Genomic DNA, 14,472 nt, shown 5'->3' on the forward strand with positions numbered 1-14,472 from the left:
TGCAATTAAATTTGAGAGCGATAAATACGACTGTTTTGAATACAAGAAACCTTTGAGAAATGAGATGACCCTTGAGTAAATAAGTAGCGAAATCGACCTGTAAAAAGTGGCCTCAAATCGAGAGGTCTGAACCAGATTGGGAAGCAAACGACATTTATTCAATTTATTTCGGCCGTTACGGCTGCGTCAGCCTGAGCCGACGGCTGGTAAAGATGTCTGCAGCTTATGTCCTTATCCCTTCCATCCACTTGGAAGCTGCAGAGCATCTCTGAATAGCTCTCCGCGCCTCATACTGCATTATGTAAGCAAGAATAGGGTAAATCAGTAAGTGCAAGCACTTTCGTTCTTATCGTCTACAGGTAAGCAGTAAGTCTTAGTGCGCTCGCCGGCCGCTAGAATCTTGATGGTCTCGTTTTCTAAGCTTTTGACAGGTTTTAGCGTTGTCACATCAGTTCGACTCGTGAAATAGATAAGTCTGCGCCACTTAAGCCATGGTTCTTTATATGATATCTTCTGTAACAGGCTCAACTTTCGTGAAGTCTGTGCAAGATGGTCCATAAACAACTCAATGAAGAATACAAGCGCAATCACGAGAGCATCTGTCAGCAGCTGCTGGACCGTCATGCTAACGAAGGTGAAATGTTTTTAAAACGAGCCATCGCCGAAGGTAACACGAGGATTCATCATTTTGAACCAAACAGCAAACGCTATAGCTACAGTGATATGCTCTACAACGGGATGAAGCCCGAAATTCGAAACAAACGCCAAGGTCGATCCTCAAACGGCGTCTTTTTGTCTTTACTTTTTTTATGACAACAAAGGTGCATGTTTCGCCTCCCACACCATTAAGGCTCTTCAGAACATGTATTTCTAAATGTTGGAGTATCCAGCGTACAGTACTGAACTCACTCCGTCGGATTTCCATTTGCCTGGTTCACTAACAGATGGTTCAAGAGGTTGTTGAGAGGGGAAGAAGGCGTTGCATACGTGGCTTTCCGCTCAACGAAAAAAAAAAAAAAAAAATTCCAAGGATATTGAAAAGCTTGTGCAAAGACGTACGAAATGGAATGAAAAGTAGAACGACTATGCTGAAAAATAACACCGCTATAAATGTTTTTCTGTTGCAATAAATTAGTAAAATTACTGTACTGCAGTGCCTGTATTTTTGCGGTGTACTACGCAGTGTCCTTCAGCCATACATGCATGTCTAGAAGAGCATGCATTGCTGTGATCGACAGCTGTATTAAGGACATTGCAGAGTGCATCGTAAAAACACAGGCACTTCAATACAGTATTTCATGCCACGACAAGGCCGCAACATAATACATCTCTCCCTGTGCTAGAATCACAGCAGTTGTGCGAGTACTGGACGCAGACACAGTGTGACATATGGAAGTTCGGTTCGGATGGCAGGGGCGGTTAAGGCGATTGCAAGCGTAAAGCTGGAAATCCGAGTTCGAGTCTCGGTCAGGCACTAATTTGCAAAGTCACCAATACACTGTACAGGTGGAGTTCGATCATATTCGCAACTGCGAATACATTTCTTGATTTAAAAAAAAAAAAAGTGCGGATACTGCTCGACCTACCCTCATAAATATCGGCTCACTACCCTGAAAAAGAACGAGTTTGATGCAGATAGTAGACGGGGAAGAGGATCGAGAATGTAGTTCACAGAAGTGTGTTAAACAGAGTCCAAGTACCAAGCGAGCGAGTATGTAAACGTGGAGCGGTTGGCCACGCAGCTTTTATGCCACAAAGCAAGTGGCTGCCTTGCGAAAATACTGGTGGGCCGAGTAAAAAGGAGCGAGCAGCAGCCCAACTCCTCCCGGGGGACTGGCCGCCTGTCCTCGCTCCCTCCAGGGCATAAATCCAGCCGCGAATTGTCTATTCTTCAGGCGCGCACAAGCGGGATATTGAATATATCGGGGCTGTTTCTGCCGAAATAGCACTGTTTGCATGGAAATGCGAAACAGCCAGACTCGAAAGTGGCAGCGGCACGGTTACGGCCGTGGGAGGACGAGAAGCAGGAGGAGGAGGAGGAGGAGAGCAAATCAAGTGGACTGGGCGCATCCATTTCCGCGAATAAACAGAATATTAAATTATTGTGCGAGGCCGCCTGTGCCGCGCCGGGTGATAGTGCGGGCTGGAGAGCCGTTCTATTCCGCCGTCCCTCGCACGGCAGAAATACCGCCGGCCGCGTCTTCCAGACGCCGCGGCCTGAGTACCTGTGAACGGAGGCGAGCCCCTCTTCCGAGAACGAACAATTGGTGAGGTGACTCGCATGTTCACAGAAACTGTTTCGTGCTACTGAAATTTCTTAGATTAAATATGTTGTGGTGTAGCAAGACAGCCACGCCACGGAAGTAGCCGAAAGGCACGCGTTTAGTTCACGCAGGCAAGAGATAGGTCTGTAACAGGATACGTAATGAATGCTATAAAGAAAAGTACGTAGCTTCTGGAATACTTAACTTTAATCCATCCTTGTTGTATACATCGCTCTTGACGATACAAGTGAGACTCTTTAGATACAAGCTATGTAAGGCTAATGGCACCTTGCTAGGTCGTAGCCATGGACTTAGCTGAAGGCTATTCTAACTATCTGCTCGGCAAAGGAGCGAGGCTTCGTCAGTGTAGTCGCTAGCAAAGTCGTCCGTACAACTGGGGCGAGTGCTAGTCAGTCTCTCGAGACCTGCCTTGTGGTGGCGCTCGGTTTGCGATCCCTGACAGTGGCGACACGCGGGTCCGACATGTACTAATGGACCGCGGCCGATTTAAAGCTACCACCTAGCAAGTGTGGTGTCTGGCGGTGACACCACAAAATACGCATATCCACAGCTGAGAATTCATGTCTTCTGTCAAATTGTGGTCTATTTTTAAAACACAATTTGTATCAAGTTCTTCTTTTCAATTTACTGGCTTTCGGGCCGCGCCAATTCAGTCATCTCAATACTAATGTCAGTTTTGGCGATACTTAAGTAAGGACAACACAACACCCAGTTCCCGAATGGAGAAAAATCTCCGACCCGCTTGGAAATCGAACCCGGGCCCCTTTGCTTCGCAATCCGGCGCGCTAGCCGCGCAGCTCCCGAGGCGGACGTTGTATCAAGTTAGAGACAAAAGATTTTACAGAAGATTTCAGCTCGAGCATACAAACACATCTTAAAATCCTATCACGTTAAAACTGAGGCTTTTTGGAACAGCAGGCACCCATCTTCAAGCACATATCTCTATGAACACCAACGAAAAGATACAAATCCGTGCATAAATAACAATAATAAAAATTGTTTGATAAAGCTATGAATTTTTATTCTTTATTTTTGAACCGATAGTTAGCTTTTATTCGATGACGTATTCTTAAACGTGTGATCAGAGCTTGCTCTACTGGAACGTGTCAGTTCGAATGTTACCAGATTTCAAGTTGACTAATGCGAGGGCTATCAACAAAGTACATTACGTTTTGGAATTAAAAATAAATAAAGTATTGGAATTTTTTTTATTATATACAGATGAAAGCCACACTTCAATACTACTTTTCTACATAGTTGCCATTTAAATTAAGGCACTTATCGTAGCGATGGACGAGCTTGGAAATTCCTTCGTCGTAAAATTCGGCCGCCTGCGCCTTCAACCACGTGGTTACCTCTTCTTGAAGCTGTGCGTCGTCATCAAAACGCTGCATAGCCAACCACTTCTTCATTGCTGGGAATAAGTGGAAGTCGCTCGGTGCCAGGTCGGGACTGTACGGCGGATGAGGAAACAACTCCCACTTAAAAGATTCGAGAACTTCACGAGTGGCATTTGCCGTGTGGGCCCAGGCGTTGTGAATCAGCAAGATCTTTGAGCCCAACTTTCCCCTACGCTTGTTTTGTATTGCTCTTCTGAGGTTGTGCAGAATTTGGCAATACCTTTGAGAGTTTATTGTAGTGCCTCTTTCCAGGAAATCCACAAAAATCGTATTTCTACTGGGTTACTGATTAACCACGTGGTTGAAGGCGAAGGCGGCCGAATTTTACGACGAAGAAATTTCCAAGCTCGTCCATCGCTACGATAAGTGCCTTAATTGAAATGGCAACTATGTAGAAAAGTATTAATTAAGCGTGGCTTTCATCTGTATATAATAAAAAAATTTCCAATACTTTATTTATTTTTAATTCCAAAACGTAATGTACTTTGTGGATAGCCCTCGTATTATTCTTATGGTACAGCGAAATGTTCTCACAAATAGTTAGATTACTATCGCGACCTCGCTTCCATCTAGCTACGTGTAAAATTAAGTAGACGAAAGAAATAATCCTGAGCTGGAATATCTGAAAAGTAAGTAAAGTTTACTTGCAAAAACAGTAAGCTCGGTGGGCGAGGGCAACAACAATTAGGTTTATAGATTACTGGCACACCTGTAACGCTGCAGGTAGTATAGGGCAGTAGGATAAATTAGATGTATCTAATAACAGTTTTCAAAGAAAGACATACAATAACTAATACTTAGACACAGATAGAAACTAAACAATAGAAGACTAGAAATCTCTGTAGAGGTAATCATAAGTGTTAACCTGTAGTGTAGAAGCATTAGCTGCAGATATGTAAAATATCAAATTAGAGTCCACTAATGTATTTAGGTAGTGGGTTAATATGTATAATTATAATAATTGAGTAAATAATTTAAAAAAAAGAGTAACACAGCAAAAGTATTGTGACTGCTGCCAGCATCAGTAAACCTGTAGTTTTATTTTAAAAACAATCTAGATTTTGGGAATTAGGGGAGTGTTAAATTCATTATGTAGATAACTGAAATACTGAAGAGTTTCAGTTTACTTTTCACTTCATATAAAAGCTGTGCACTGCGAAAATCTGGGGTGAATCAAGTTTCTACACTGAACGACACTGAATGGACGTAATTTCGGAGGTGTCGTATATAAACCCAACCTCAAAGCAGGTATCGTCGCTGGCAAGTGTCTTGGATATTACCGTTTTGGTTGGTTGGTTTGTGGGAATAAAGGGACCAGACTGCAACGGTCATCGGTCCCTTACCGTTTTGGTCCCCAGTCTACACCACAGTTGCTCCGGTGGTTGGATCTTGGGTAATACATTGCACCGTTTCTCGTGGCAAGACAAAATATTTTTGAAACGTTTTAACAAGAAAATCTCTAGGATATGAGAATATCCAAGGTAAGTACGTAAGTAACGAAATTGACACTTAAGCTGCTGAAATGGTCTCATATCGACAGGCTTCAATCACAATGGAGGCAGACTATATATAGTACAGTATCTGTTCCGTATTCGACACTCTGTAAGTAACAACGGCAACAACCAACGACGACAATCAATAAAACCCCCACACATGGGTAGCGGCAGAACATTAGTTAACAAGTAAACATTCAGTTCTGCACAACCGTATCTCCCGCGTTTGCTTCGGCTGTAAAATGAAATCAAATATAAAGAAGACGGTAAAGCCCATGCGTAAAAAAAAAATCCACTGCGTAGGATGCATAAAGAAGAACTGTTGAAAAACATTGCTGTTGAATCCGATGTCAGAACTTCAGCGGTGTCAGATTGGGAGATTAATCTATGATGAGTCATTTGTGAGTGTATTGCCGCTTTTTTGCACACTGAATAAAGAAACTTGATGAAGTATTTGCAAACATTCCAGAATGCTCAAACATAGCTGTTAATGATGCAAACGACAGTCTGTGAAATAACAAAGCGCAATTTCTGACGGCAAAATTGCTACCATTTGTTCGTCTGCAGACAACAACAGTAGTGATGATGAATCAAATGACGACGCCGGCGCCCAATCTCAAGACAATGTCACACAGATAGAGGTAACAGCACAGCTGGACAATATTATGATATATTTGGGACCCCAGGCGGGCATAACTTCGGCCGCACTTGTATCCAGGTTGAAACGCCTGCGAGACAGTGCTATTCATGAACGACGTACGAAAATGGCTCAGAAGAGATTATTTCAGTATATAAAACGCCGTGTTTTTTTCAGTAGCTGCTCAAAATTCATCTCAAAGTAATGTATAATCCGTATGTTTATGCCAAAAGAAATAAAATGCGTGTGTTTATGGAAACCAAACAATATCATTCTATTTTTTCTAAATTTCCAGATTATATATATTTTCGATAACGTAGGTGTGGCGTATGGTCGCAACTAGTCCGGTTTAACAAGGTCATACTGTACCACACGCATTCAAGGGGAACATACGCAACACAAATGGAGGTTCACGCCATTAGCTGCAAAATGACGTCAGAAAATCGTAACAGGGACGATAGCATGCCTGCCAGTAAAAGAAACGCTTAAAGATGTTACTGCCTACAACAAGGGAATACAGTAGGTAACAAATGGTACTGTCTGAAATGTGTCCACTGGCTCGGAGACATCTTGCACTAATATTACTGATTTTTTTTTCATTCCGCTTTCAATTGTGAACTACAGGAAGGTAGCGTGGCGTAGAAGCACGCTCTTGTGGTGGCTGCAGTGGCTGTGTCCACGTCCGTTCTTGCGTGAAGAAAGTCGCGCTTGTCTGCTTGCGGACACGCCAAGCTTCTACCACAACAAGAGCCACTCCACCGAGAAACATCGGCCGTACGCAGAGATTTACGTGCATCCACCTGCCGGTAAGGGCACAACTGCGTCACCCCACCTGCGGCCCTCTCGGGCAGACTGCGTCCACAATGTTGTGTGCCGTGCGCACACTCGTGTATCGTGTGTGTGTGTGTGTGTGTATGAGAGAGAGAGAGAGAGAGAGAGAGGTGGTGTGTGGAGGTGGGGGTTCGAGAGCAAAGCGAGCCAGGGCGACGGCGGCGCACAAAGAGGCAGGCAATCGCCCGCCAAGTGGCGGTTTCTGCTCCCTTTGCGTTCCGCCGGCGACCTACAGGGCAGCGCCTCTTCATATGCAATTAGACCGTTTACCGAGGTAATGGCAACCCAGCTCCGCGACTACCAGTAAATGCCGATGGCCACGTAATGTCGACACATGAGCAGTTCTCTCTGGACACTGGACACCAGACGACTAGCACGTCAATTTCGACACACCCGTTCTGTAACTTACCACAAACGAGAAAAGTAACTTTTGTTAACGGTGGGGTTCTACATCTACATCTACATCTATACTCCGCGAGCCACCTTACGGTGTGTGGCGGAGGGTACTTATTGTACCACTATCTGGTCCCCCCTTCCCTGTTCCATTCACGAATTGTGCGTGGGAAGAACGACTGCTTGCGATTTATAGAGCGTGCTGATAATAATAAATAAAAACGGTCATGAATAATTAAACAGGCTCATTAGCATTGGTCATCGTGCGCCTGAAACTGTATAATAACCAGGAATTGTTTTCCCGAATTGGGAATTTAAACGTTAGGTATCAAGTAGTAGTGTTGTATCATTTGAGCTGCCACGGAACATCACAATGACACATATTTCCGGTGATCGTCATTTCCTTGTTCCATCCTTCACTACACTTCTTCCTGCACCTACTTAATTTACTTTTGTTTATCCTTAAATTACTCTGAACAGTGATATACTGGCGTGTAGCAACTGGAACATGGTCTACGCTACATACTCTCGACTCTGTAACACGAGAGTGCTGAATTACAAATTATATACAAATTAAGACTCTTAATAACCTAGGAACGGCGAGCATTAAACTTCAGATCAGCTGGAATCCAGAAAATCGTTAGTAAGACTATGATTTGTTTTGTTCAAATTACGCCCAAGTATTACGGACGGCCGGGGTGGCCGAGCGGTTCTAGGCGCTACAGTCTGGAACCGCACGACCGCTACGGTCGCAGGTTCGAATCCTTCCTCGGGCGTGGATGTGTGTGATGTTCTTAGGTTAGTTAGGTTTAATTATTTCTAAGTTCTAGGGGACTGATGACCTTAGAATAAGTCCCATAGTGCTCAGAGCCATTTATTACGGGGCATTGCGTTTGCACTGATTTTCAGTAACGGTAACGCCTGATCAGACTATAAAGATTAATTCCCTAGTGAAATACTTCTGATATTGACCTTTTCGCTCACTCCTCGGACGAGTTATTTGAAGATATAACTTTATTCCACAGATCGTGCTACATAACTTTTAAGCTGTAGTAGAAATTCTCCATGAATTGAAAGAAATAATAACCAAGCGTATCGCAGACTCGATTAAACCAGTGAGCGAGCTAGTCGATAGTTCCGAGAGAGTGAAGGGGGTACTATAACCGTCAGAACATAACCTTTCAGTTGTTATGTATTTCATTCCAGCGTTTAGGTTTATTACCTTAAGTCATTTGTTTTACTCTTCGGAAACATGTTATTCTGGAGAGTAACGAGATACTGTCTGATGCACAAATTGCCATCAAAGTCATTTCGACAACATGTGTTGTCTTTCCGTACAAATTTGCCGTTTTCCGCTCTTAAAACCCATTTGTTGTGGAACGTGCCAAACTATTGTGCGGTTTTTTTAAGTCGAAGGTGACTTTACAAATCTTCCCTTGCCTTTCGAGCTCAAAGCCAGAAGTTAATACTTGAGAACATTAATGAGAGAATTAAGCAGAACTGACTGATTATCTAACATGGAATTTCAATTAAGGACGAAGAAAGCCAACTGGAAAGTTCTGAAAGATTAGTAGAGGTAATAACACAAGCTCGGTGATCAAAACTGCGCCACACACAACAGAAAAGTGAAAGAATTCAGTTTTCAAGAAAGCATAATTACAAAAGGCCGCCAACACAAGGAAATCCCCACGGGCGCAGATCTCTTTTCCTTAAAAAAATAAAAAGAGGTGGACTGATATCAAATATTGAGAAAACTTTGAGGTCGATTGTTGTGAAGCTGTACATCACAAAACCAGCTGTGTAAGAAAATAAAATGTGCACCGAGATAGAGCAGGATAGAAGCAACAGGAAAAAGTTGACACATGCGGATATTAAATACGAAGCGTAAAAATTAATTACGAAATGAGGAGAGTAGAAAATGTAAACGAAAACGAGAAGGCTACTTATGCCACACCAGACAATAACAAGGGACTGGGAGTAAATGTGGAGAAATGCGAGAACATCCAAAATCTGTTAAATGGTTCAAATGGCTCTGAGCACTATGGGACTCAACTGCTGAGGTCATTAGTCCCCTAGAACTTAGAACTAGTTAAACCTAACTAACCTAAGGACATCACAAACATCCATGCCCGAGGCAGGATTCGAACCTGCGACCATAGCGGTCCTGCGGTTCCAGACTGCAGCGCCTTTAACCGCACGGCCACTTCGGCCGGCCAAAATCTGTTAACTCGGTACTATGGTGAGCAGTAAAAGGGAAAGCTACAAGTGTAGACAAAGACTGCAATATATAAAAAATAAATATCGGCGTTGTTGGGAGTAATACGTATACATACGTAGAGTGTGGTTCAGAATTATTTCAAACCAGGCGAATGACAGACAATTACAATACCAGACGAGGAGAGTAAGTACCCTAGCTAGTTTCCTCTCTTGAAACAATTACATCTCTCCTTCAAGATTCCCAGTTATTCACCGACATCTTACTGTGTTTCACCAGTGCCACCTACTTAGCGTGTTTTAAGATCTTGTTGTCTACCGTATGCCAGGCTGCCTCGTCTACTGTTGACATCCACTGCTTTCCAGAGTACCTCCTCTGGCTCTTTGCTCCTTGTATCCTCATTACATGCACTGCTCCCGTCCAAGGGCAGTCGTCAGCAACATATACGTGTTGTGTTGCGGGGTACTCGCCACAGAAATTGCATCATTCGGCGTGTCACGTGACTAGGGTGTAGTTAGACATTCCATTGATCACTGGAATGACAGATGAGAACGACACATGACATCGGCGCATTTGATCCAGTCCTGATCGTGGACGGCCAACGCATCACGGACTTGCACTATTCATGCATGCACTATCGGTTACCGTAAGTGACTCGATTCGCCGAAAATCTCCGCCCCCAGTTAGGTTGTGGAGGCAACAAGCTAACACAGGTCGCAGTTATTTACGCGTGTATACGTGGTAAGGGAGGTGGAGGGGGTGTATAAAAGATGAAATGAAGCGTCTACGTTGACCAGTACGTTGCTCGGAGGTAAAGTGACAGTTTACGTACGCTAAGGTGTCTAGTTCGATCCCTTGTCAGTTCTATGATTTTTATCCGTCACTTATCACTTCTCTCATCTCTGACAATGTTCGTCAACGTAAAAAATTCCAAGGTGCTTCGTAGTCTAAGTTAAATTGTAGATCTCCCTGTAGCTGGCTGGGTAAGTTAATCATGCCCAGTACAGCACTGCAGTATTCAAACCAATCTTCTGGTTGATGATAGATCTACCTGAGTTTACCAATGTCTCTCGACAGCGACCGGTACGGAGACTCACTATCTGATCAAGTGTACCCATTTGATCACCTACAGCAACTCCAAAGCGACCTGTGCATATAGCATGGCAATGCACCACACCGTCGGTCCCGAATTTTATCAGAATCGTCTGAGAAACACTCCCTCACAGATCACCCGATCTCAACTTGGAACCAATAGCGCAAGGTATGACTGCAGTGGAACAACCGTCAGCTGAAGGAGACTGTTGAGCAGTAGTGGGTTAGGACGAAGCCTCAGTACTTTCGTTGTCAGCTGGAGATCATGTCTTAACGCGTCACCATAGTCATCAGGTAGAAACGCCACTGCTACACGCTATTGTGTAAGCATTTCTAATTCAGAGTATATTTCACTAACAATAAAAGTAGGTAAAAAGTAAAGCTGTAATAAGCCACTAGGTTGATTTGAGCACCAGAGTGCTTTATCAGGCATGCTTGTGTTGGAGGGCAGCCGTTGTGGCCGAGCGGTCCTAGGCGCTACAGTGCAGAGCCGCGCGACCACTACGGTCGCAGGTTCGAATCCTGCCTCGGGCATGGATGTGTGTGATGTCCTTAGGTTAGTTAGGTTTAAGTAGTTCTAAGTTCTAGGGGACTGATGAACTCAGATGTAAGTCCCATAGTCCTCAGAGCCATTTGAACCATTTGTGTTGGAAATTACTGTACCCTTATCCAGCAGCGACGAAAACGCAGAGATGTTTGATCTACCACCAGGTGAGGATATCGATGTGGCTAGCATAGGGCTGGAAGGTGGAGTCCTTCATAGGCCGCGCGCAGCTTCTGCTGTGAAGTCACTCGCCCCCGTCTTTGCCGCAGGTATGAACTGTGAACGTAGCCTACCACTCTGCAGATCTCTCGCTCCGCGCGGAAAGACCTGGTTTTCTGTGGCTGTCCTCTGATCTTTGAACTAACTTATCCAGCCAATTACAGGGGACCAATATCACACAAGATAATATAAAGTTTAATAACGTCAGGTGTAATTGAGATATTTATTATCGTTCACTTCTACTTGTATGGTTCCTCAAAATGTTTTCTGTGTTTGCAGTTGGTACGAAGTGCTTATGCGCGTAACTGTTTTGTTCACGAAAACGCGTGTCAGTATCTATGTGGCCTCCGCGACAATATGTGTTCTGCGTGCGTTCTCTCGCTAGCTAAAGTCTATTGCACTGGTAAAACGTCGTTTTCGGCGTGAGCGTGGACTGCGACCAACAGACATAACAGTCAAGAAATGGGACACGTGGCTTTAGGAAAACGGGGACTGCCTTTCAATATCGTGCCGGCACGTCAAGCACGTGGTTCCAGAGGGCATTGTTGAATTAATGCTTACGTCCTTCCAGCGGAGCCTTCGCAAGTCAATCCGATACGCATGTAGGCAGTTACAGTTACCTCGTGATCTATCAGATCTGTGCCATCGCATTCGTGCAGCTATCACAAATGTTACGCCTGCAATGCCGTAAAGCACATGGGGTGGAGTGAAACACAAATCATTTGTCTGTCCTGTCGCGCCACTAATGATGCGCGTACCGAGATGTGTTACGTGTGTAACTTGTTTTTTAGTTACCATACTTGTAGAAACATACCATCAAAAAAATCTCAATTACTTCTAAAGTTTTTTTCTTGTTGCGTGTTTAATCGGGACACTGCGTATTATTCAAGTGCTCAGGGGAACTGCAGTGGGGCCACTTTCAGGCAAGTTTACAGTTATAGCCTGATCAAAATAACAGACACGCCACGGTATTTAACTTTGCGGTTGCATGTCCCCCGCCCCCGCCCCCTCCACCCCCCCCCCCCCTCGCCAATGCCACATTCGTCAAGGTAACCTAAGGGAGGGAAGTCGTGGTGCCACCTGTCAGTGAATCGTGTAAACTATTGTTTTTTTTCTTATCAAAGTTTTACTGTTAGCGTATTGTATTCTCTGGGTCAGAAATTGGGGACCAGCCTAGCATTTTCCTAAATGAGTGTCAGAAACCGCCTAAAAACCACCGCGCGGTCTTAGGCCTCTAGCCCGGTTCGCGCGGCTCCCCCCGTCGGAGGTTCGAGTCCTCCCTCGGGCATGGGTGTGTGTGATGTCTTTAGCATAAGTTAGTTTAAGTTAGATTAAGTAGTGTGTAAGCCTACGGACCGATGACCTGAGCAGTTTCGTCCCATAGGAACTTTCCACAGATTTCTAAAAAAAATTTCGTAAAAACCACACTCGGGCTGGTTCGTGAACCAGCCGACGGTCGTCAGCCCTCCTCGGGGTTTCGATCCGTGTCTGGCAAGCTAGTGCGTCGCGTGTTACGCTGTACGAGTAGGTGTGACGAGACACTGCATATTTTAGAGAAATACTCGACAACGAGTGTCTTTTTGTTCCCCCCCCCCCCCCCCCATTTTTGTTCGATTATATCTTTAGTCACGACACGGGTATAAATTCCAAGCGGCTCGCTTAAGTGCACGATACGTGCTTTGTATTTTCGAAATACCTCCGGCGCCGTCCATTTAGGAAGCAGGTTTTCCGATCAAATGCGCTCGGACTAAAACCGCCGTTGGCGAGGCCGATACCAATAACAGGGATGAGTGAGCGCGAACGAGCGCCGGGTTACAAAGGGGATGGGAGACGCGATGCCAAAGGCGATTCGCATATTACGCGTCCGAGCGGAAGCTCCGCAGCAGCAGCAGCAGCAGCAGCCACCGCCGGCTGTGTTGTCACACGACGTGGCAGAGCGCGGCGCCGCGTTGCCCGCGGCAACCCCCCCCCCCCCCCCCCCCCTCCACCAAACCCACGCACTTTTATTTCTCCGTGTATGCCGCCGGCACCAGACGAGCGCTCTTCTCCGGCCGTCTGTGCAAACGCTCTTACACGGCGAACCACCTCCACCGTTATACTCAGCGACAGCAATCTGAGACGTTCTCTTACCCGGCTGTGGCCCCTTCCAGAGTTGAAGCGCTGTCGCGTTGTTCGGTACAAACAGGGGCAAACCACTGTACGCGTTGTTTGTGTGTGTGTGTGGCCTCCAGTTATGCATCAGAAGATATGCAGGGCAGGCGAAATGTTGTCAGCTGCAGTGGACCTGTCTTCAGTAACGATGACTCATTGAAGAGAAATGAGTCAACCGAACAGAGCACAGCTCAAGGGCCCCTAGGCTTTGCAAAGCTGAGACATCAGAGAGGCGCCCAGCACATTCATCGCTGTGGTAGGACCTGCACACTTTTGTACGGCAGTAACATCACTACTCATTAGCATTGATTCACCACGCAACTAAGCCGAGGGGAGCTTACCGGTTCTCGCCATATCACCGGGTAAGATCCGACGGGTGTGTCAAGTACTTGGATAGGTGACTGCCCCTGTACGCTGCACGCTGTTGACAGTTTTCTTCTTCGTAACTCCAATGTGCCGAGTAATGAAGCGGGTACATACGTGTATGGTCCCAACTAACGTTCCTTAACGAACACGTCCACATATTTGTCGTCATTACTTACTGATATTTTGCACGGACATTTTACTTGGCAAACAGTGGTTGGTTTGAGAATGAGCATTACTTACAGATATTTTGGACGGACATTTTACTTGCCAACAGTGGTTGGTCTGAGAATGGGCAAAGCCTGTAAACGGTCACCGAATAATAAACATCCGTTTCACTTGCCACTCCGGCTGTCTCTTTTTTTATCGCACTTTTCCCTTTGGTCTTACGGCAGAGGGGATAGGAGTGGTGGTAGCGTGAAGACTCTGATCCCCAGTCTTTGCTCTAGTGGCCTGGGTTCAATTCCAAACGTCTCTGAGGGCGTCTCACGAAGCGAGGGTATTCGAAACTGCTGATGGTGATACGTCCGTCCAGCTCGGTGGTCCCGTGATGCTCTTCCTGAGGAGTAGGCTATGTGCTCGCAAGAGGTTTCACACTTTTCTTTCTCTCTTCATCTCTAACACGAAGACGACATGAAACTATATACGAGCCATTACACTCGTCCACACTTTACAGACACTTACATACGTATCTCTCATAGTCTGCGAACGAATGGTGCCTGTGGTCGCGGGGGATACGGAAAATCTTTCAATTACGCGGCTGAACATACCTTTCGGGGCCACGCAGCCATTTTACCATACGACTTGACCTTACTACGTAACTTGTAAATTCAATTGACTTCTAACTAG

This window comes from Schistocerca americana, chromosome 2, assembly GCF_021461395.2.
Source record: "Schistocerca americana isolate TAMUIC-IGC-003095 chromosome 2, iqSchAmer2.1, whole genome shotgun sequence".
In the NCBI taxonomy this organism is placed as follows: domain Eukaryota; kingdom Metazoa; phylum Arthropoda; class Insecta; order Orthoptera; family Acrididae; genus Schistocerca; species Schistocerca americana.